At 38.1% G+C, this 22,349-nt stretch overlaps 3 non-coding genes across 3 annotated transcripts; all 3 read right to left on the minus strand.

The window, feature by feature from the left end:
- Positions 1–4,936: 4,936 nt before the first annotated feature.
- Trnad-guc (transfer RNA aspartic acid (anticodon GUC)) lies at positions 4,937–5,008 on the minus strand. The gene has a single exon. It is a non-coding gene; the product is annotated as a tRNA-Asp (tRNA).
- Positions 5,009–8,802: 3,794 nt separating this feature from the next.
- On the minus strand, positions 8,803–8,874 carry Trnad-guc (transfer RNA aspartic acid (anticodon GUC)). Its single transcript has one exon. It is a non-coding gene; the product is annotated as a tRNA-Asp (tRNA).
- A 1,531-nt stretch (positions 8,875–10,405) lies between these two features.
- On the minus strand, positions 10,406–10,477 carry Trnad-guc (transfer RNA aspartic acid (anticodon GUC)). Its single transcript has one exon. It is a non-coding gene; the product is annotated as a tRNA-Asp (tRNA).
- Positions 10,478–22,349: the final 11,872 nt, after the last annotated feature.

Consider the following 22,349-nt stretch of genomic DNA (forward strand, 5'->3'; position numbering starts at 1 on the left):
ACAGCTGAATTGTTTCAAGAGGCGAGGACTTCAGCTTTATGGTGACCAGAGTTTTGAATGTGTTTGAAAGTAGTGAAAGTATGAAATCTTATGGAACACGGGTCTTTCGATGGGATTACGTGTATGTTTGCGATGATTTTACTAGTAGTCTACGTGAAATGCCCGCTGGAAGAAAAAAGAGGCTAGTCACTCGGGCCTGTCAGGGATATATGCCAGATTTCTCGCTTCAGTAAAGTTAAAAGAAGAAATAAAAATACCGTTAACGACTCCCCGGCGGCGAATCGAACCCCGGTCTCCCGCGTGACAGGCGGGGATACGCACCACTATACTACCGAGGACTGACAAGAAACCGTCATCAATTTAGCACTTTCATTACGGATAATATATTCCGCTATGTCATTAACTGCTTGCACTTGTTTTCAGATATGATGTTCAATTGTCTTAAATAAGTACGACTGCTGAATCTTACTGACAAGTTTTTCTAGCAATCTCGCTTGCATTCGTTCTAATTCGATAGACGCGAAATATTATGATTCTCTCCACTTCCTACTTCAGTCCTCAATCTTGATGACTTGGCTTCGTCTGTGAGTAAAATGTGTGCGTTGGACAAACGCGATAGTGAATTTGAGACTTCGCGTTCGCTATTCGCTTCGCGTAATAAATGTAAGCATAACTTCCTTGAAGAACCGTTTTGTCTTTGTAAATTTTCCGCTTCCCTTTCTTAATATATACATAAGTGTTCTAAAACATTGACCGAAATTGACATGTAGTAGGATCATATTAAATATTATGCAAAGTACAACAGCTGAATTGTTTCAAGAGGCGAGGACTTCAGCTTTATGGTGACCAGAGTTTTGAATGTGTTTGAAAGTAGTGAAAGTATGATATCTTATGGAACACGGGTCTTTCGATGGGATTACGTGTATGTTTGCGATGATTTTACTAGTAGTCTATGTGAAATGCCCGCTGGAAGAAAAAAGAGGCTAGTCACTCGGGCCTGTCAGGGATATATGCCAGATTTCTCGCTTCAGTAAAGTTAAAAGAAGAAATAAAAATACCGTTAACGTCTCCCCGGCGGGGAATCGAACCCCGGTCTCACGCGTGACAGGCGTGGATACTCACCACTATACTACCGAGGACTGACGAGAAACAGTCATCAATTTAGCACTTTCATTACAGATAATATATTCCGCTATGTCATTAACTGCTTGCACATGTTTTCAGTTATGAAGTTCAATTGTCTTAAATAAGTACGACTGCTGAATCTTACTGACAAGTTTTTCTAGCAATCTCGCTTGCATTCGTTCTAATTCGATAGACGCGAAATATTATGATTCTCTCCAATTCCTACTTCATTCATTAATCTTGATGACTTGGCTTCGTCTATGAGTAAAATGTGTGCGTTGGACAAACGCGATAGTGAATTTGAGACTTCGCGTTCGCTATTCGCTTCGCGTAATAAATGTAAGCATAACTTCCTTGAAGAAACGTCTTGTCTTTGTAAATTTTCCGCTTCCCTTTCTTAATATATACATAAGTGTTCTAAAACATTGACCGAAATTGACATGTTGTAGGATCATATTAAATATTATGCAAAGTACAACAGCTGAATTGTTTCAAGAGGCGAGGACTTCAGCTTTATGGTGACCAGAGTTTTGAATGTGTTTGAAAGTAGTGAAAGTATGAAATCTTATGGAACACGGGTCTTTCGATGGGATTACGTGTATGTTTGCGATGATTTTACTAGTAGTCTACGTGAAATGCCCGCTGGAAGAAAAAAGAGGCTAGTCACTCGGGCCTGTCAGGGATATATGCCAGATTTCTCGCTTCAGTAAAGTTAAAAGAAGAAATAAAAATACCGTTAACGACTCCCCGGCGGCGAATCGAACCCCGGTCTCCCGCGTGACAGGCGGGGATACGCACCACTATACTACCGAGGACTGACAAGAAACCGTCATCAATTTAGCACTTTCATTACGGATAATATATTCCGCTATGTCATTAACTGCTTGCACTTGTTTTCAGATATGATGTTCAATTGTCTTAAATAAGTACGACTGCTGAATCTTACTGACAAGTTTTTCTAGCAATCTCGCTTGCATTCGTTCTAATTCGATAGACGCGAAATATTATGATTCTCTCCACTTCCTACTTCAGTCCTCAATCTTGATGACTTGGCTTCGTCTGTGAGTAAAATGTGTGCGTTGGACAAACGCGATAGTGAATTTGAGACTTCGCGTTCGCTATTCGCTTCGCGTAATAAATGTAAGCATAACTTCCTTGAAGAACCGTTTTGTCTTTGTAAATTTTCCGCTTCCCTTTCTTAATATATACATAAGTGTTCTAAAACATTGACCGAAATTGACATGTAGTAGGATCATATTAAATATTATGCAAAGTACAACAGCTGAATTGTTTCAAGAGGCGAGGACTTCAGCTTTATGGTGACCAGAGTTTTGAATGTGTTTGAAAGTAGTGAAAGTATGATATCTTATGGAACACGGGTCTTTCGATGGGATTACGTGTATGTTTGCGATGATTTTACTAGTAGTCTATGTGAAATGCCCGCTGGAAGAAAAAAGAGGCTAGTCACTCGGGCCTGTCAGGGATATATGCCAGATTTCTCGCTTCAGTAAAGTTAAAAGAAGAAATAAAAATACCGTTAACGTCACCCCGGCGGGGAATCGAACCCCGGTCTGCCGCATGACAGGCGTGGAGACTCACCACTATACTACCGAGGACTGACAAGAAACCGGCATCAATTTTGCACTTTCATTACAGATAATATATTCCGCTATGTCATTAACTGCTTGCACTTGTTTTCAGATATGAAGTTCAATTGTTTTAAATAAGTACGACTGCTGAATCTTACTGACAAATTTTTCCAGCAATCTCGCTTGCATTCGTTCTAATTCGATAGACGCGAAATATTATGATTCTCTCCACTTCCTAGTTCAGTCATCAATCTTGATGACTTGGCTTCGTGTGTGAGTAAAATGTGTGCGTTGGACAAACGCGATAGTGAATTTGAGACTACGCGTTCGCTATTCGCTTCGCGTAATACATGTAAGCATAACTTCCTTGAAGAAACGTTTTGTCTTTGTAAATTTTCCGCTTCCCTTTCTTAATATATACATAAGTGTTCTAAAACATTGACCGAAATTGACATGTTGTAGGATCATATTAAATATTATGCAAATTACAACAGCTGAATTGTTTCAAGAGGAGAGGACTTCAGCTTTATGGTGACCAGTGTTTTGAATGTGTTTGAAAGTAGTGAAAGTATGAAATCTTATGGAACACGGGTCTTTCGATGGGATTACGTGTATGTTTGCGATGATTTTACTAGTAGTCTATATGAAATGCCCGCTGGAAGCAAAAAGAGGTTAGTCACTCGTGTCTGTCAGGGATATATGCCAGATTTCTCGCTTCAGTAAAGTTAAAAGTAGAAGTAAAAAAACCGTTAACGTCTCCCCGGCGGGGAATCGAACCCCGGACTCCTGCGTGACAGGCGGGGATACTCACCTCTATACTACCGAGGACTGACGAGAAACCGTCATCAATTTAGCACTTTTATTACAGATAATATATTCCGCTATGTCATTAACTGCTTGCACTTGTTTTCAGATATGAAGTTCAATTGTAGTAAATATGAAGTAAAATGTGTGCGTTGGACAAACGCGCTAGTGAATTTGTGACTTCGCGTTCGCTATTCGCTTCGCGTAATAAATGTAAGCAAAACTTCCTTGAAGAAACGTTTTGTCTTCGTAAATCTTCCGCTTCCCTTTCTTAATATATACATAAGTGTTCTGAAACATAGAGCGAAATCGACATGTTGTAGGATCATATTAAATATTATGCAAATTACCACAGCTGAATTGTTTCAAGAGGCGAGGACTTCAGCTTTATGGAGACCAGTGTTTTGAAAGTGTTTGAAAGTAGTGAAAGTATGAAATCTTATGGAACAAGGGTCTTTCGATGGGATCACGTGTATGTTTGCGATGATTTTACTAGTAGTCTATGTGAAATGCCCGCTGGAAGCAAAAAGAGGCTAGTCACTCGGGTCTGTCATGGATATATGCCAGATTTCTCGCTTAAGTAAAGTTAAAAGAAGAAATAAAAATACCGTTAACGTCTCCCCGGCAGGGAATCGAACCCCGGTCTCCCGCGTGACAGGCGGGGATACTCACCACTATACTACCGAGGACTGACGAGAAGCCGTCATCAATTTAGCACTTTCATTACAGATAATATATTCCGCTATGTCATTAACTGCTTGCACTTGTTTTCAGATATGAAGTTCAATTGTTTTAAATAAGTACGACTGCTGAATCTTACTGACAATTTTTTTTAGCAATCTCGCTTGCATTCGTTCTAATTCGATAGACGCAAAATATTATGATTCTCTCCACTTCCTACTTTATTCATTAATCTTGATGACTTGGCTTCGTCTGTGAGTAAAATGTGTGCGTTGGACAAACGCGCTAGTGAATTTGTGACTTCGCGTTCGCTATTCGCTTCGCGTAATAAATGTAAGCAAAACTTCCTTGAAGAAACGTTTTGTCTTCGTAAATCTTCCGCTTCCCTTTCTTAATATATACATAAGTGTTCTGAAACATAGACCGAAATTGACATGTTGTAGGATCATATTAAATATTATGCAAATTACCACAGCTGAATTGTTTCAAGAGGCGAGGACTTCAGCTTTATGGCGAACAGTGTTTTGAAAGTGTTTGAAAGTAGTGAAAGTATGAAATCTTATGGAACATGAGTCTTTCGATGGGATTACGTGTATGTTTGCGATGATTTTACTAGTAGTCTATGTGAAATGCCCGCTGGAAGCAAAAAGAGGCTAGTCACTCGGGTCTGTCAGGGATATATGCCACATTTCTCGCTTCAGCAAAGTTAAAAGTAGAAGTAAATAAACCGTTAACGTCTCCCCGGCGGGGAATCGAACCCCGGTCTCCCGCGTGACAGGCGGGGATACTCACCACTATACTACCGAGGACTGACGAGAAACCGTCATCAATTTAGCACGTTTATTACAGATAATATATTCCGCTATGTCATTAACTGCTTGCACTTGTTTTCAGATATGAAGTTCAATTGTTTTAAATAAGTACGACTGCTGAATCTTACTGACAATTTTTTTTAGCAATCTCGCTTGCATTCGTTCTAATTCGATAGACGCAAAATATTATGATTCTCTCCACTTCCTACTTTATTCATTAATCTTGATGACTTGGCTTCGTCTGTGAGTAAAATGTGTGCGTTGGACAAACGCGCTAGTGAATTTGTGACTTCGCGTTCGCTATTCGCTTCGCGTAATAAATGTATGCAAAACTTCCTTGAAGAAACGTTTTGTCTTCGTAAATCTTCCGCTTCCCTTTCTTAATATATACATAAGTGTCCTGAAACATAGACCGAAATCGACATGTTGTAGGATCATATTAAATATTATGCAAATTACCACAGCTGAATTGTTTCAAGAGGCGAGGACTTCAGCTTTATGGAGACCAGTGTTTTGAAAGTGTTTGAAAGTAGTGAAAGTATGAAATCTTATGGAACAAGGGTCTTTCGATGGGATCACGTGTATGTTTGCGATGATTTTACTAGTAGTCTATGTGAAATGCCCGCTGGAAGCAAAAAGAGGCTAGTTACTCGGGTCTGTCATGGATATATGCCAGATTTCTCGCTTAAGTAAAGTTAAAAGAAGAAATAAAAATACCGTTAACGTCTCCCCGGCAGGGAATCGAACCCCGGTCTCCCGCGTGACAGGCGGGGATACTCACCACTATACTACCGAGGACTGACGAGAAGCCGTCATCAATTTAGCACTTTCATTACAGATAATATATTCCGCTATGTCATTAACTGCTTGCACTTGTTTTCAGATATGAAGTTCAATTGTTTTAAATAAGTACGACTGCTGAATCTTACTGACAATTTTTTTTAGCAATCTCGCTTGCATTCGTTCTAATTCGATAGACGCAAAATATTATGATTCTCTCCACTTCCTACTTTATTCATTAATCTTGATGACTTGGCTTCGTCTGTGAGTAAAATGTGTGCGTTGGACAAACGCGCTAGTGAATTTGTGACTTCGCGTTCGCTATTCGCTTCGCGTAATAAATGTAAGCAAAACTTCCTTGAAGAAACGTTTTGTCTTCGTAAATCTTCCGCTTCCCTTTCTTAATATATACATAAGTGTTCTGAAACATAGACCGAAATTGACATGTTGTAGGATCATATTAAATATTATGCAAATTACCACAGCTGAATTGTTTCAAGAGGCGAGGACTTCAGCTTTATGGCGAACAGTGTTTTGAAAGTGTTTGAAAGTAGTGAAAGTATGAAATCTTATGGAACATGAGTCTTTCGATGGGATTACGTGTATGTTTGCGATGATTTTACTAGTAGTCTATGTGAAATGCCCGCTGGAAGCAAAAAGAGGCTAGTCACTCGGGTCTGTCAGAGATATATGCCACATTTCTCGCTTCAGTAAAGTTAAAAGAAGAAATAAAAATACAGTTAACGTCTCCCCGGCGGGGAATCGAACCCCGGTCTGCCGCGTGACAGGCGGGGATACTCACCACTATACTACCGAGGACTGACGAGAAGCCGTTATCAATTTAGCACATTCATTACAGATAATATATTCCGCTATGTCATTAACTGCTTGCACTTGTTTTCAGATATGAAGTTCAATTGTTTTAAATAAGTACGACTGCTGAATCTTACTGACAAATTTTTCTAGCAATCTCGCTTGCATTCGTTCTAATTCGATAGACGCGAAATATTATGATTCTCTCCACTTCCTACTTCATTCATTAATCTTGATGACTTGGCTTCGTCTGAGAGTAAAATGTGTGCGTTGGACAAACGCGCTAGTGAACTTGTGACTTCGCGTTCGCTATGCGCTTTGCGTAATAAATGTAAGCAAAACTTCTTTGAAGAAACGTTTTGTCTTTGTAATTCTTCCGCTTCCCTTTCTTAATATATACATAAGTGTTCTAAAACATAGACCGAAATTGACATGTTGTAGGATCATATTAAATATTATGCAGATTACAACAGCTGAATTGTTTCAAGAGGCGAGGACTTCAGCTTTATGGAGACCAGTGTTTTGAAAGTGTTTGAAAGTAGTGAAAGTATGAAATCTTATGGAACAAGGGACTTTCGATGGGATTACGTGTATGTTTGCGATGATTTTACTAGTAGCCTATGTGAAATGCCCGCTGGAAACAAAAAGAGGCTAGTCACTCGGGTCTGTCAGGGATATATGCCAGATTTCTCGCTTCAGTAAAGTTAAAAGAAGAAATAAAAATACCGTTAACGTCTCCCCGGCGGGGAATCGAACCCCGGTCTCCCGCGTGACAGGCGGAGATACTCACCACTATACTACGGAGGACTGACGAGAAACCGTCATCAATTTAGCACTTTCATTACAGATAATATATTCCGCTATGTCATTAACTGCTTGCACTTGTTTTCAGATATGAAGTTCAATTGTCTTAAATAAGTACGACGGCTGAATCTTACTGACAAGTTTTTCTAGCAATCTCGCTTGCATTCGTTCTAATTCGATAGACGCGAAATATTATGATTCTCTCCACTTCCTACTTCATTCATTAATCTTGATGACTTGGCTTCGTCTGAGAGTAAAATGTATGCGTTTGACAAACGCGCTAGTGAACTTGTGACTTCGCGTTCGCTATTCGCTTCGCGTAATAAATGTAAGCAAAACTTCCTTGAAGAAACGTTTTGTCTTCGTAAATCTTCCGCTTCCCTTTCTTAATATATACATAAGTGTTCTGAAACATAGACCGACATTGACATGTTGTAGGATCATATTAAATATTATGCAAAGTACAACAGCTGAATTGTTTCAAGAGGCGAGGACTTCAGCTTTATAGAGACCAGTGTTTTGAATGTGTTTGAAAGTAGTGAAAGTATGAAATCTTATTGAACACGGGTCTTTCGATGGGATTACGTGTATGTTTGCGATGATTTTGCTAGTAGTCTATGTGAAATGCCCGCTGGAAGCAAAAAGAGGCTAGTCACTCGGGTCTGTCAGGGATATATGCCAGATTTCTCGCTTCAGTAAAGTTAAAAGTAGAAGTAAAAAAACCGTTAACGTCTCCCCGGCGGGGAATCGAACCCCGTTCTCCTGCGTGACAGGCGGGGAAACTCACCTCTATACTACCGAGGACTGTCGAGAAGCCGTCATCAATTTAGCACTTTTATTACAGATAATATATTCCGCTATGTCATTAACTGCTTGCACTTGTTTTCAGATATGAAGTTCAATTGTAGTAAATATGAAGTAAAATGTGTGCGTTGGACAAACGCGCTAGTGAATTTGTGACTTCGCGTTCGCTATTCGCTTCGCGTAATAAATGTAAGCAAAACTTCCTTGAAGAAACGTTTTGTCTTCGTAAATCTTCCGCTTCCCTTTCTTAATATATACATAAGTGTTCTAAAACATAGACCGAAATTGACATGTTGTAGGATCATATTAAATATTATGCAAAGTACAACAGCTGAATTGTTTCAAGAGGCGAGGACTTCAGCTTTATGGAGACCAGTGTTTTGAATGTGTTTGAAAGTAGTGAAAGCATGATATCTTATGGAACACGGGTCTTTCGATGGGATTACGTGTATGTTTGCGATGATTTTACTAGTAGTCGATGTGAAATGCCCGCTGGAAGCAAAAAGAGGATAGTCACTCGGGCCTGTCAGGGATATATGCCAGATTTCTCGCTTCAGTAAAGTTAAAAGAAATAAAAATACCGTTAACGTCTCCCCGGCGGGGAATCGAACCCCGGTCTCCCGCGTGACAGGCGGGGATACTCACCACTATACTACCGAGGACTGACGAGAAACCGTCATCAATTTAGCACATTCATTACAGATAATATATTCCGCTATGTCATTAACTGCTTGCACTTGTTTTCAGATATGATGTTCAATTGTCTTAAATAAGTACGACTGCTGAATCTTACTGACAAGTTTTTCTAGCAATCTCGCTTGCATTCGTTCTAATTCGATAGACGCGAAATATTATGATTCTCTCCACTTCCTACTTCAGTCATCAATCTTGATGACTTGGCTTCGTCTGTGAGTAAAATGTGTGCGTTGGACAAACGCGCTAGTGAATTTGTGACTTCGCGTTCGCTATTCGCTTCGCGTAATAAATGTAAGCAAAACTTCCTTGAAGAAACGTTTTGTCTTCGTAAATCTTCCGCTTCCCTTTCTTAATATATACATAAGTCTTCTGAAACATAGACCGAAATTGACATGTTGTAGGATCATATTAAATATTATGCAAAGTACAACAGCTGAATTGTTTCAAGAGGCGAGGACTTCAGCTTTATAGAGACCAGTGTTTTGAATGTGTTTGAAAGTAGTGAAAGTATGAAATCTTATGGAACACGGGTCTTTCGATGGGATTACGTGTATGTTTGCGATGATTTTACTAGTAGCCTATGTGAAATGCCCGCTGGAAGCAAAAAGAGGCTAGTCACTCGGGTCTGTCAGGGATATATGCCAGATTTCTCGCTTCAGTAAAGTTAAAAGAAGAAATAAAAATACCGTTAACGTCTCCCCGGCGGGGAATCGAACCCCGGTCTGCCGCGTGACAGGCGGGGATACTCACCACTATACTACCGAAGACTGACGAGAAGCCGTCTTCAATTTCGCACATTTCATTACAGAATATCTATTCCTCTATGTCATTAACTGCTTGCACTTGTTTCCAGATATGAAGTTCAATTGTCTTAAATAAGTACGACTGCTGAATCTTACTGACAAGTTTTTCTAGCAATCTCGCTTGCATTCGTTCTAATTCGATAGACGCGAAATATTATGATTCTCTCCACTTCCTACTTCAGTCATCAATCTTGATGACTTGGCTTCGTCTGTGAGTAAAATGTGTGCGTTGGACAAACGCGCTAGTGAATTTGTGACTTCGCGTTCACTATTCGCTTCGCGTAATAAATGTAAGCAAAACTTCCTTGAAGAAACGTTTTGTCTTCGTAAATCTTCCGCTTCCCTTTCTTAATATATACATAAGTGTTCTGAAACATAGACCGAAATTGACATGTTGTAGGATCATATTAAATATTATGCAAAGTACAACAGCTGAATTGTTTCAAGAGGCGAGGACTTCAGCTTTATAGAGACCAGTGTTTTGAATGTGTTTGAAAGTAGTGAAAGTATGAAATCTTATGGAACACGGGTCTTTCGATGGGATTACGTGTATGTTTGCGATGATTTTACTAGTAGCCTATGTGAAATGCCCGCTGGAAACAAAAAGAGGCTAGTCACTCGGGTCTGTCATGGATATATGCCAGATTTCTCGCTTCAGTAAAGTTAAAAGAAGAAATAAAAATACCGTTAACGTCTCCCCGGCGGGGAATCGAACCCCGGTCTCCCGCGTGACAGGCGGGGATACTCACCACTATACTACCGAGGACTGACGAGAAACCGTCATCAATTTAGCACATTCATTACAGATAATATATTCCGCTATGTCATTAACTGCTTGCACTTGTTTTCAGATATGATGTTCAATTGTCTTAAATAAGTACGACTGCTGAATCTTACTGACAAGTTTTTCTAGCAATCTCGCTTGCATTCGTTCTAATTCGATAGACGCGAAATATTATGATTCTCTCCACTTCCTACTTCAGTCATCAATCTTGATGACTTGGCTTCGTCTGTGAGTAAAATGTGTGCGTTGGACAAACGCGCTAGTGAATTTGTGACTTCGCGTTCGCTATTCGCTTCGCGTAATAAATGTAAGCAAAACTTCCTTGAAGAAACGTTTTGTCTTCGTAAATCTTCCGCTTCCCTTTCTTAATATATACATAAGTCTTCTGAAACATAGACCGAAATTGACATGTTGTAGGATCATATTAAATATTATGCAAAGTACAACAGCTGAATTGTTTCAAGAGGCGAGGACTTCAGCTTTATAGAGACCAGTGTTTTGAATGTGTTTGAAAGTAGTGAAAGTATGAAATCTTATGGAACACGGGTCTTTCGATGGGATTACGTGTATGTTTGCGATGATTTTACTAGTAGCCTATGTGAAATGCCCGCTGGAAGCAAAAAGAGGCTAGTCACTCGGGTCTGTCAGGGATATATGCCAGATTTCTCGCTTCAGTAAAGTTAAAAGAAGAAATAAAAATACCGTTAACGTCTCCCCGGCGGGGAATCGAACCCCGGTCTGCCGCGTGACAGGCGGGGATACTCACCACTATACTACCGAAGACTGACGAGAAGCCGTCTTCAATTTCGCACATTTCATTACAGAATATCTATTCCTCTATGTCATTAACTGCTTGCACTTGTTTCCAGATATGAAGTTCAATTGTCTTAAATAAGTACGACTGCTGAATCTTACTGACAAGTTTTTCTAGCAATCTCGCTTGCATTCGTTCTAATTCGATAGACGCGAAATATTATGATTCTCTCCACTTCCTACTTCAGTGATCATTCTTGATGTCTTGGCTTCGTCTGTGAGTAAAATGTGTGTGTTGGACAAACGCGCTATTAAATTTGAGACTTCGCGTTCGCTATTCGCTTCGCGTAATAAATGTAAGCATAACTTCCTTGAAGAAACGTTTTGTCTTCGTAAATCTTCCACTTTCCTTTCTTAATATATACATAAGTATTCTAAAACATAACCCGAATTTGACATGTTGAAGGATCATATTAAATATTATGCAAAGTACAACAGCTTAATTGTTTCAAGGAACCCGAATATATTTCCTCATATTTACGCACTCAGACGACAAGTATGACAAATACAGCAAGCGTGTCGCTCTGGAACGTTAGACGGATGCATCCACTGCTCTTTACTCGGGACGTTTATGCTTTTTCTGTTTAGTCCCGGGTGAGTGGAGATTGAAGCACAATATGATGAAAGGCAATGCAGTCGTCGCACTTCATTCGAAATGTATCTAGTTCTACATTAAACAAAATGCATTTCCCTTGCGAATCTCTATGCACTCGCATGATAACGTTGCTTTTGCTGTGGCTAATGTTGCTGCTATTATTCAACCTCTATTCGCATGTATGTAAGAGCACTTTTAAGGAAATCTTTAATGAATACTTGCCAGAACTAAGTAGTTTGTAGAATGCAGTAAGGAGGGGAAGAAATAATTGGAAAGACGCTTTGCAATAAATATTTTAGTGTATCTTAGTAAAGTCTCTGAAGAAACACTTGAAATGATGCTGAGAATATATGGATTTACTTGTAGGAGCAGTGCGTCAGTTCCACGCTGATACAAGTGGCCAGTGAAAGCAAGTGCAGCTGGAAGGAGATGATGATCTCAGTTTTACAGTCACACACAAATCGGAGTACCCCAAGAATGAGTTAAGTCAAGATCGAGACTAGTCGCTGTCTTTCAGAGGCTCCCGAGCCCCCTTTCGTTAGATTAGCTTAGCTTTAGGTTAAGGCTTAGTTTTGATGTGAACATAATCTCTTCTTACACAGAGAATTGGGGGCTTTTCTGGGCCTTATATTTTCCTTGCCGGAAGGGTCCCCAACCCATGGGCCAATGGGTTGTGGGTTAAATGTTGGGGTGGGTGGTTTGAAAGGGCCGGCATGTGCAACCTGATCACTTCTTCTCCTAACCCATGCGTTCCCTTCGTGACACTGATTCTACAGGATTGGATTGGGTATGAAAACCAACTTCAAATTATAAATATAGATTTTTTGAATCAGCAGTGTTGTATTCGGTTAAGTCCTAGTTGGGGGGTGAAAAATCAATAAACTGATTCCTTATGGGGTTTTCTTTTCAATCAGGATGAAAAATCGATAAACCGATTCCTTATAGGATTTCCCGCTAAAATTGTCTACACCTTATTGTTAACCATAATTTTTTACCAATTTTGACGTATTTTGTTCAAACTTGATGCCGGCGTTGCTTAGGACTTATGGGATATTCGAATGCTTTAAGTTCTCAAAAAAAAAAAAAGAAACAATCGATGAGTGGAAAAATCGATACACCGATTCTTTATGAGATTTCTCAATCAAATTGTCTGCAACCTCTTTTCAGCCACACGTTTACCAATTTCAATGCATTTCGTTCAATTTTGACGTCGGGTTATACGCCTAGGGTATTTATATTTTGAAAGTAGTTAAAATTTTTTCATGATTCAAATTTTCGAAAATAGTTTACATATATTTATAATTACTTCAAAAATTTGTAATTATCTTCAAATAAACTTTTGATAGATTAGTCGTTACCTAAACATATTAGAATTTTGTATGATGCATATTCAGTTGTCGTGCAGTAGCTGTTTGCTGTTTTGTACCTATCGACTATTGAGTGATCCAATTTTTTCGGTCAGTATATCTTTGCTGCATTTATATATTTTCCTTCTGCATAATGAAGAATGAGATGAAAGTTCCTCAAAACGGAAGTGGTGTGTGCTCTCATTCAAGGAACAATTCCTGCCTAATGCTACATTTAAGGAGTAACTTCAATAGGATAAAAATTGACAAGAAGTTAGCTACTACAAACGTTGTAATGTTGCTAATGAAAAACAAAACCTCTATAAAATGTAAGAAATGTTTTAATTAATGTGTCTAAATCTAGTGTTCATATGCAATTTATGATGCAAAAGAAGTTAAGGAAGAAAAGGACAATCAGCTATAAGTGAACTGCTTATTGCTAGCTATTTTACTGATAATAACATTCCCTTTGTAAGCATTAATCATCTCTCTGACAGTATGGAAGAGAGAATTTCCGGATAGTAAGATTGTTGAAAACTCATGAATGAAAAGAGCAAAACTTTCGTATATCATTCAGAACAGAAGAGCCTTTCGTAGAAAATAGTGATAAGACACAAAAGTTTTCTATCATAAATGATGAGAATACTGAGATTTCAGTTGCCCAAAAATTTTAGCTATAATTGCGGAATACTTTGGTTTAAATAAGTATGGTGTAGATGCACTGTTAGATATTATCATTTCGCTAGATAAAAATTTTCCTTTAAAAACTCTAGCTGTTCTTCAGCGACTTGATGAGCACTAAAAGTGGAATCGAGAAATTGCTACCCTTTGTTTTTATTGTCGCTTTTCTGTGCTAGTCATTTGTAAGTATATTTCCCTTATATTTGGATGCTTTCTTGAAAATACTTGATATTTTATTTTTCTCGCAGAAGCAACAGATAGTAGAACTTCACACTTAAGGAACGGTTGTGTCAACTGGTTAGCAAAGTTGCTTTCTTGAGATATAGTTATTACGGTGACACTGAAATAATGTGAGGCTCTATTTTCAAATCGAAAGCTAGCAAACTTGATGACCACAGGGGAGTTTATGATATGAAGCAATTGCGAAACCAGTACATGCAACCTTCTCTTTTTTAGTATGTGCCATGGAAAGTGAATTTTCTGAATGCTAAATTTCAATTTGGGTATTTTAGATTATATCTTCTATATCTAATGACATCATCAAAATATAAAAAAGCTCTTGAGTCTCTTATAAAAATGAATTATTGAAGAACGTTAAATTATGAGAAATTTATCCAAGCAATGAATGTCATTACAAAAACATCAACGTTGTCTATACAGGGGAAAGGCAACAGCACATTTAATTGACGATTCGGTTAATGATGAAATCAGTGTTGGAAATTTTAAAATTGATTGTGAGAAATTTCAAGTGGAATTTAATATTTAAGTAATAAAAAAAATGTTTCCTATTACTGATGGTGGAATTTTTGCTGAACTAAAAGTAATGGAACCAAAGATAGCTTATGATTTTTGCATATCTTTTACATGTATCATTCCACTAGCTGTTCTTTTTCTATCTTTTCTGGCAAAAAGCAGTCTAACTGATGTTGAGTATCAATGTAAGTGTTATCATTTTCTAGCAGACAGTTTACCAAACTCTAAAATAAAAATATTCTTGAGTAACTGTACAAGTTAAAAAACACAAAAGATAAACCTTATAATTGGAAACATGATTTGTTATCCAATTTTATGACCATTTTAACTATCTGGCCACATACGCAGGCGTACAGAGGAAGAACATTCTCGCTAATCAACTGTGTCAATCTTTAAAAGCAGAGGCTGTAAAATGTAGATTCCTTGCAAAGTAATCTGTTAATAAAAATCATATAGAATACACAAGGTGGAAGCCAGGGAAAAAAATTAACCAAGGACTTGAAAGAAGGTGCTGTAAGGAGAAATATAATTACAAACTGTTTACACTTTCAAGAGGAACAAGAGAAGAATAATTATTGTGGTCTACAAATACAGGAAAGTAAAATGTAGTTATATTATTGAGAAAACTTGATAATTTTATAATCTGAGTTTTATCTGTTGACTATAGTTTTTTTAAAACAAATTTTGGGGGACGTTTTAAATTTCATTGGTAACTGTTTTCTTTCCCACAGATTAGGTTTTAGAATTTACATCTACAATGAACAGAAATTGTAATCTTTAATGAAACACCTAATAATTAAATAGCATTTAACCCCTGCCTGGCAGTACTGCAGTTAGTATCACCACCTGCTACATCGGGAAAGCCGTGCTTTTTCACACGTAAATCTCTTAGTTTATGTTTCAGTCTTTTATAAACCCACAACATTGAGCTTAAACCAAAGAGCTTGTTTCGATTCCGTGTTGAATTGTATTACATTGTGACTTTGTACTGGAGTAATGAGATGAATTCTAAGCAATTCTAGAGAGTTTTTTTCCTTCTATTAATTGTATAGCTCATGTTGAGTACAGTAAGATTTTCACCACCACAGGGAAACCCTACCGAATCTTTTATCTTTTATTTGTTTCAGTCATTAGAGTGTGGCCATGCCGGGGCACCGCCTCCAAGGATTTTAGTCGAACGAATCGACCTCTATTTTTTTTTAAGCCTTGTAATTATCCTATCGATCTCTTTCGCCGAACCATTAAGTTACGGGGACGTAAACACACCAACACCGGTTGTCAAGTGGTGGTGGGGACAAACACCGACACAATGACTGTGTTCGTTATCACCACACACACACACATACGCATACACACACACGTACACACTCACACAGATATATATGATGAACGTCTTTCAGTTTCCACCTACTAAATCCACTCACAAGGTTTTGGTCGATCTGAGGCTATTGTAGAAGACACTTGCCCAACATGCCACGTAGTAGGACTGAACCCAGGACCATGTTGTTGGGAGGTAAACTTCTTACCACACAGCCATGCCTACGCCTTATATCCATTTAATATGAAGCACACTCCTCTCTGCCTATGTTGACATACTTATAGCTATTAGATGTGGATAGACAACAAACAGAAAAAGTTAACAATTGACTGAAGTAGATAATATAATGAAAACAGATAAAATTGATGTTCCTGGCGGTCGTTCCTCGGTAGAATAGTGTAAGTATCCCAGCCTGTCACGAGGGAAACCAAGGTTAGATTCCTCGCCTGTCACGAGGGAGACCGAGGTTAGATTCCTCGCCGGGGAGGCACCAATGTTTTTGCTTTTTATTTCACATTAAATTTTGATTTGGAATTCTTTTAAATCAACGAAAGTCTGAGAGTTGATTTCGACCCTGTTGAAGCCTTTTCTCTGTCTTAATCATCATTAATATTAGTGTAAACACATGTACGTCATAATCTGATTCATCTCATAAATATGAAATTTTATATGAGTTCAATTCTTAATTAATTATTCAGACCTACTGTATCTTCTTCGATACGATGGAAGGATGTGATTTAAATCAGATTTGACTATTATTTCAAACAGATTAAGCAGCATCGAGGCTCTATTGAAAGCTTGGCAAAATTAGCTACATTTTTGTCTTGGGCCCACAATTCCTGTTGAAGGCATAGGGGCGCCGGGACAACAAATGATATCGCTTTGACATATTAATCCTGAAGAAAAAACCGGGACCTAGAGAGAAACCACATCTTTTATTCTGGATCAATATATACCTGTAATATGTTAAGGTCTATACAGTTGACTAAATAGTTCTATTAATGAGTAAAATTAATGTCTAATCGATAGAAATCACAATTAAAGTGGCAAGTAAAGAAGCACCTGTAACGTTATGGGGTGGATTCCACTGATATAATTTCTGTTTAAACACTTCTGATAACGAATCATTAACAAGGTTTTACTCATTCTGGGGGAGGGAGAAGCAGCTAACATTCCTCAAGTTACATCATACCACGACAACTATTACAATGGCTTCTAACACTTTCACTATCATCTCCACGACGACGACTAACAACAACAACAGTCACAATAACCACCACCATTACCAGTACAAAATCAATGCTGTTATGACGAAAACAATAATTTTCTAAATGACTAATTCTGGCAAGAATGAAACAAAAACAATTTAGTTTTACATGAAAAGAAATACATATAATAAATAATGAGTGACAGATTGTTATCTATAATAAATTAGATTTCTCTGTTAGCCAGTCCTCGGTAGTATAGTGAGAAGTGTACTCGCCTGTTATGCGAGAGAGTGGGGTTCGATTCTTTATAGGGGAGACAAGTTAATTCATTTTACTCGAGAGATCATGACTCAATATTCAATTGAAGAATTTTTACCAAAATTTCTCTTATTAATATCATTATGAAGTCTTCAATGTCACACAATATGATTAACCCTTTAGCAACTAAATTGGTCACACCCGGTCAAAATATTCTACCTGTTTTATGTTCAAAGTGACCAAATCTGGCCTCTCAAACCTACGCTGCAATGCCATTTAAAAAATAAACTATCGTATCAAAATCTACGAGATTATGTATGATCAATTCAAAACTGGGATCTATTTCAAAACGGGGGCACCAGTTTTCGTTTATGTTTTATGTAGTGTTTTTGGTACCGAAAGACTTTCAAACTTCGTATACTTATCTATTTTGTGTTATAGAACAGAAAAAAAATTTTGTATTCGAATTTATTTCATGTAAAAAATTGTCTTATTTCGATAATTTCTACTAATCACTGACGTCTATTCAGTTGAAAACAGTTAGCGCTGTAACGGTGTATATCGTATTAATCCCCTAACCCTACCCCTACCCCTAACCCTAACTAGACTGTTAACCCTAACCCTAACCCTAACCCTAAAACTAACCCTAACTCTAGAATCCGAACTCTAAAATTGTTACACACATAGATACGCACAGCGTAATTTATTATATAAACAATATATGCGTATAAATTACGATTAAACCGGATGAAATATGTCATAGGAAATAACATTTTTATGACCGCCCAGCAGTAACTCTATTCAGCTGAATAGACGTCAGTGATTGGTTGAAATTACAGAAATACGACAACTTTAACATGGAATAACTTGCGATGTACGTTTTTTTGTTAAGAAGACTAAGAGTAAAAGATGTTTTATATGACACATTCTACCAGTGTCCCAAGTTTCAAAGTGTTTCGTTAGGGTTTCGTTAAGAAAATACTGGTGCCCCCGTTTTGAAATAGATCCCAAAACTGTAAATATATGCGCATTACATTTGACAGAATAACCTGAATGCTAAAGGCTTAATCTCACAGATATTTGGCTAATCCCAGCTTGATTACAAATGCACACACCTATGACCAAAAATATGTCAGCTGTAACCACCTTAGCATTTTTCATATTACATTTTCGAGGTCTCTCGATGAATCGTTACCTTAGAATGTATACTTGACCTATTGTACCTCAGCCTACAATAAATACAATTTGTATAGCGAGAATGATATAATCCTATTCCTTAGTGTGTTATGTATCATTTATTTATATTAAAGAGAGGAAAATATAGCATACACCATGTCTCAGATTTATTGCGTCCCAAGTTCTGTGTTGGAAGTAAAGCTGCTCGGTTCTTTATCATGCAGTCCCACCAATGAAAAGCTCTTTGAATATGGAGATAAGAAACCGAAGTCGCGGTTGCAATTCTTTATACATTAAAAATGGTCTGACGAAGTAACGGGAAGAAAAGCAATGTTGTACTTGCTAGGTCTAGCTGTCAAGTACAACATTTATTTGTTGAAAGGTTGCTGATGTGTTTATGACAATGCTCGAATGTCTTTAAGTTCATTATTTGAGAGACTCCGTCTAGCTTTTGATTAATCACCCTCAACAACCATGATTGGGTCGTCTCTTGATGACATCAAGTTATTTTTTTGCCACTTGAATAGCCTTTTATTTTTCCTGAAGGCAGTCAGTTCAGTTTTCTGGCCAAGGAATAACATTGGTTAATTTCTTCGTGATGTCATCACATCCGGTTGTTGACAAAATTTTCATTATTGGAAAACATAAGTGCCTGGTTCAATTTGGGATAAAGACTCACAACAAATGATATTGTAAAATATAATCGATCTTTTATATTAAAGTGTTGATAGTGCTGTTTATTCTCTGTGAGCCTTGATCGAGTAATTGGCACATCGTCAGTTGCGACGACGATGATGATTCCAGTTGATCCGATCAGTAGAACAGTCTGTTCATGTAATTAACGTGCATGTGGCTGAGCACTTCACAGACATGTATTTTTAACATCGTTCTCAGAGAGATTCAGCGTGAAACGGAATGTGATAATGCTGGCTTTTTGAAATACAGGTACTACTCATTTTTGCCAGTTGAGTGGACTAGAGCAACAAGAAATAAAGTGTCTTGCTCAAAGACACAAAACGCCCGCCGAGAATCGAACGTATGACTTTACAATCGTGAGTCAAATACCCTAACCACTAAACTACGCTTCATAGCGTCATCACGTCCGGTTGCTGACAAAATTTTCCTAACTGAAAAACGCAAGTGTCTAATTCAATTTGGGCTAAAGACCCACGACAAATGATATTGTAAAATATTATCTATCTGTTTACATTAAAGTGTGGATATTGTTATTTATTCTCTGTTATTTATTCTTTGATCGAGTAGAACTTGATCAAAGATATTCCAGCTATAACCCTTTCAGTTCAGTATCTCAGGGACTATATTGCAGTATCTCTTTATTGAAGACGGTACGGTGTGAACTGAGAGAAACTTTTAGCAGGGTTTGTAACTGCGTAAAAGTACCTTTGAGGTGGTAGTGTCAGTGGCTCAATTAGAGAATCGTCATTGGTGTACTCTAGACTACAAAAGCTGAAGATTAATGTTTTATGCTTCCTGTAGTACACCAATCCCAGCCAAAAAGCATCGAGGGTTTGAGGTTCCACCGTTAGCCACAATGATATACTAAAAATTGGAAGCTCTTATGAAAGTTTTAATGTTTTATTACAAGTCAAGATAGTGGAGGCGCAATGGCCCAGTAGTTAGGGCAGCGGACTCGCCATCGTAGGATCGAGGTTTCGATTCCCAGACCGGGCGTTGTGAGTGTTTATTGAGCGAAAACACCCAAAGTTCCACAAGGCTCCGGCAGGTAATGGTGGCGAACCATGCTGTACTCTTTCACCACAACTTTCTCTCACTCTTTCTTCCTGTTTCTGTTGTACCTGTATTTCTAAGGGCTAGCCTTGTCATGCTCTGTGTCACGCTGAATCTCCCCGAGAACTACGTTAAGGGTACACGTGTCTGTAGAGTGCTCAACCACTTGCACGTTAACTTCACGAGCAGGCTGTTCCGCTGATTGAATCAACTGGAACCCTCGTCGTTGTAACTGACGGACTGCCAACAAGTCAAGATAATTACTGACATACTGTTTGTGAACAGGCCTTCTAAGAATAGACTTTTCTGGCTTTTTTCTTTTATATCTGAGAAGTCTTTCAAAATCATTTAAAAGACAATAGCTTTTTTAATGTCATTTTCCATAGATAACATCACCAAATTATTTAGTGTCTTTCGTGAAATTGTTGACCTAAGGTATTTTTAATCAGTTTTAATTTTGAAAAACTTCTTTCACCTGATGCGACTATTACGGATGTTGTTAAGTAAATCCTCAAAGCAATTGGAAAATGTCTAATTCATCATAGGGTCCTCCACTCGAGCGTGTGCGCGGGGCCCTCTCTTGGTGTGGGGCCCAATTTGAACAAATCTATCTAATGGACTTAAAACAAGCTCGTTGGCTATTCCGCTTTTTCAGACATAGAAAAGAAATTCAAAGGCTTCGGTCAATGGAGAAGTTATCAGCAAATATAAATCTTTTATATTTTACTTGTTTCAATCATTGGATTGCATCTGTGATGAGGCACTGCCTCGCAGGGTTTTAGTCGAACAAATCGATTCCAGTACTCTTTTTTTTAAGTCTGGTACTTATTCTATTCAACTCTTTGTTAAACCGCTAAGTTACGGGGACGTAAGCAAATGAACACACACACACGCACAATCGCGCGCAACAGGCTTCTACACAGTTTCTGTCTATGAAATTTCCCTCTAAGGCATTGGCTGATCGGCCTGGGTCTATAGAAGAAGATACTTGGTGCTGCGTTGTGGGACTGAACCCGAAACCACGTGATTGCAAAGCGAGCTTTTTCATTATACGGTTATATAAAGATAAAGAAAGACAGCAGGTTCCCCTAGTAGAATGGGATATACGATGATTTTGTTTCTGGTGCAAGTACTGGCAGACGAGGGTTGCAGTTGATCCGTGAGACTAACGTGCTAGTGGCTGAGCACTCCACAGACACGCGCACCCTTTCACATAGTTCTCCGGAAGATTCAGCGTGCACAGCGTGTGAAAAGGCTGGCCCTTTGAAATACAGGTACTACTCATTTTTGCCAGCTGAGTGGACTGGAGCACCGTGAAATAAAGTGTCTTGCTTAAGGACACAACGCGCTGCCGAGAATCGAACTCGCGATCCTATGATCGCGAGCCGAATACCCTAACCACTAAGCCATGCGCCTTCACAAGTAATGCACTTGTTAAAAACCCAGGACTTTTCTAAAGAATTTGAAACTGACACCTTTCTGGTCATTGAAGATTATTTTATACATTGAAGACGAAATATGCATTTGAATTCTATTACCTTTTAAAGTTATTTCACAAAATATGGCAAACAGGTAGATTTGGAAGGAAAATTAGGAGAAAAGATTTGGCAATTCAGTGCCCAGCTGAACTGTTGATATTAGTAAAAACAAAATTCTGTCTAGTTTAATTTTAGTTTTACCTTCTGATAACAGACAATCTTTTAGAATTTTGTTTTCCAAATGTTGAAACTGCTTTACCGACATATTTGTCTCTTGCGATTGCGAATTGCTGCAGTGATTAGTTTACTCTTAAAGATCAAAAGGATAAAGAAAAAAAAAAACCAACAACATTACATTGGGAATTTAAGCAGATTAAACATTTTTGCTCGAATGAACATGAACTTCTGTGAGCAATAGATATTTCCAGTATTTTAAACAAGTTCGCTCATGTCAAATGTCGAAGATATAATCTTATTTA

Source organism: Octopus bimaculoides, chromosome 6, assembly GCF_046866305.1.
Source record: "Octopus bimaculoides isolate indiv1 chromosome 6, ASM4686630v1, whole genome shotgun sequence".
Lineage (NCBI taxonomy): Eukaryota > Metazoa > Mollusca > Cephalopoda > Octopoda > Octopodidae > Octopus > Octopus bimaculoides.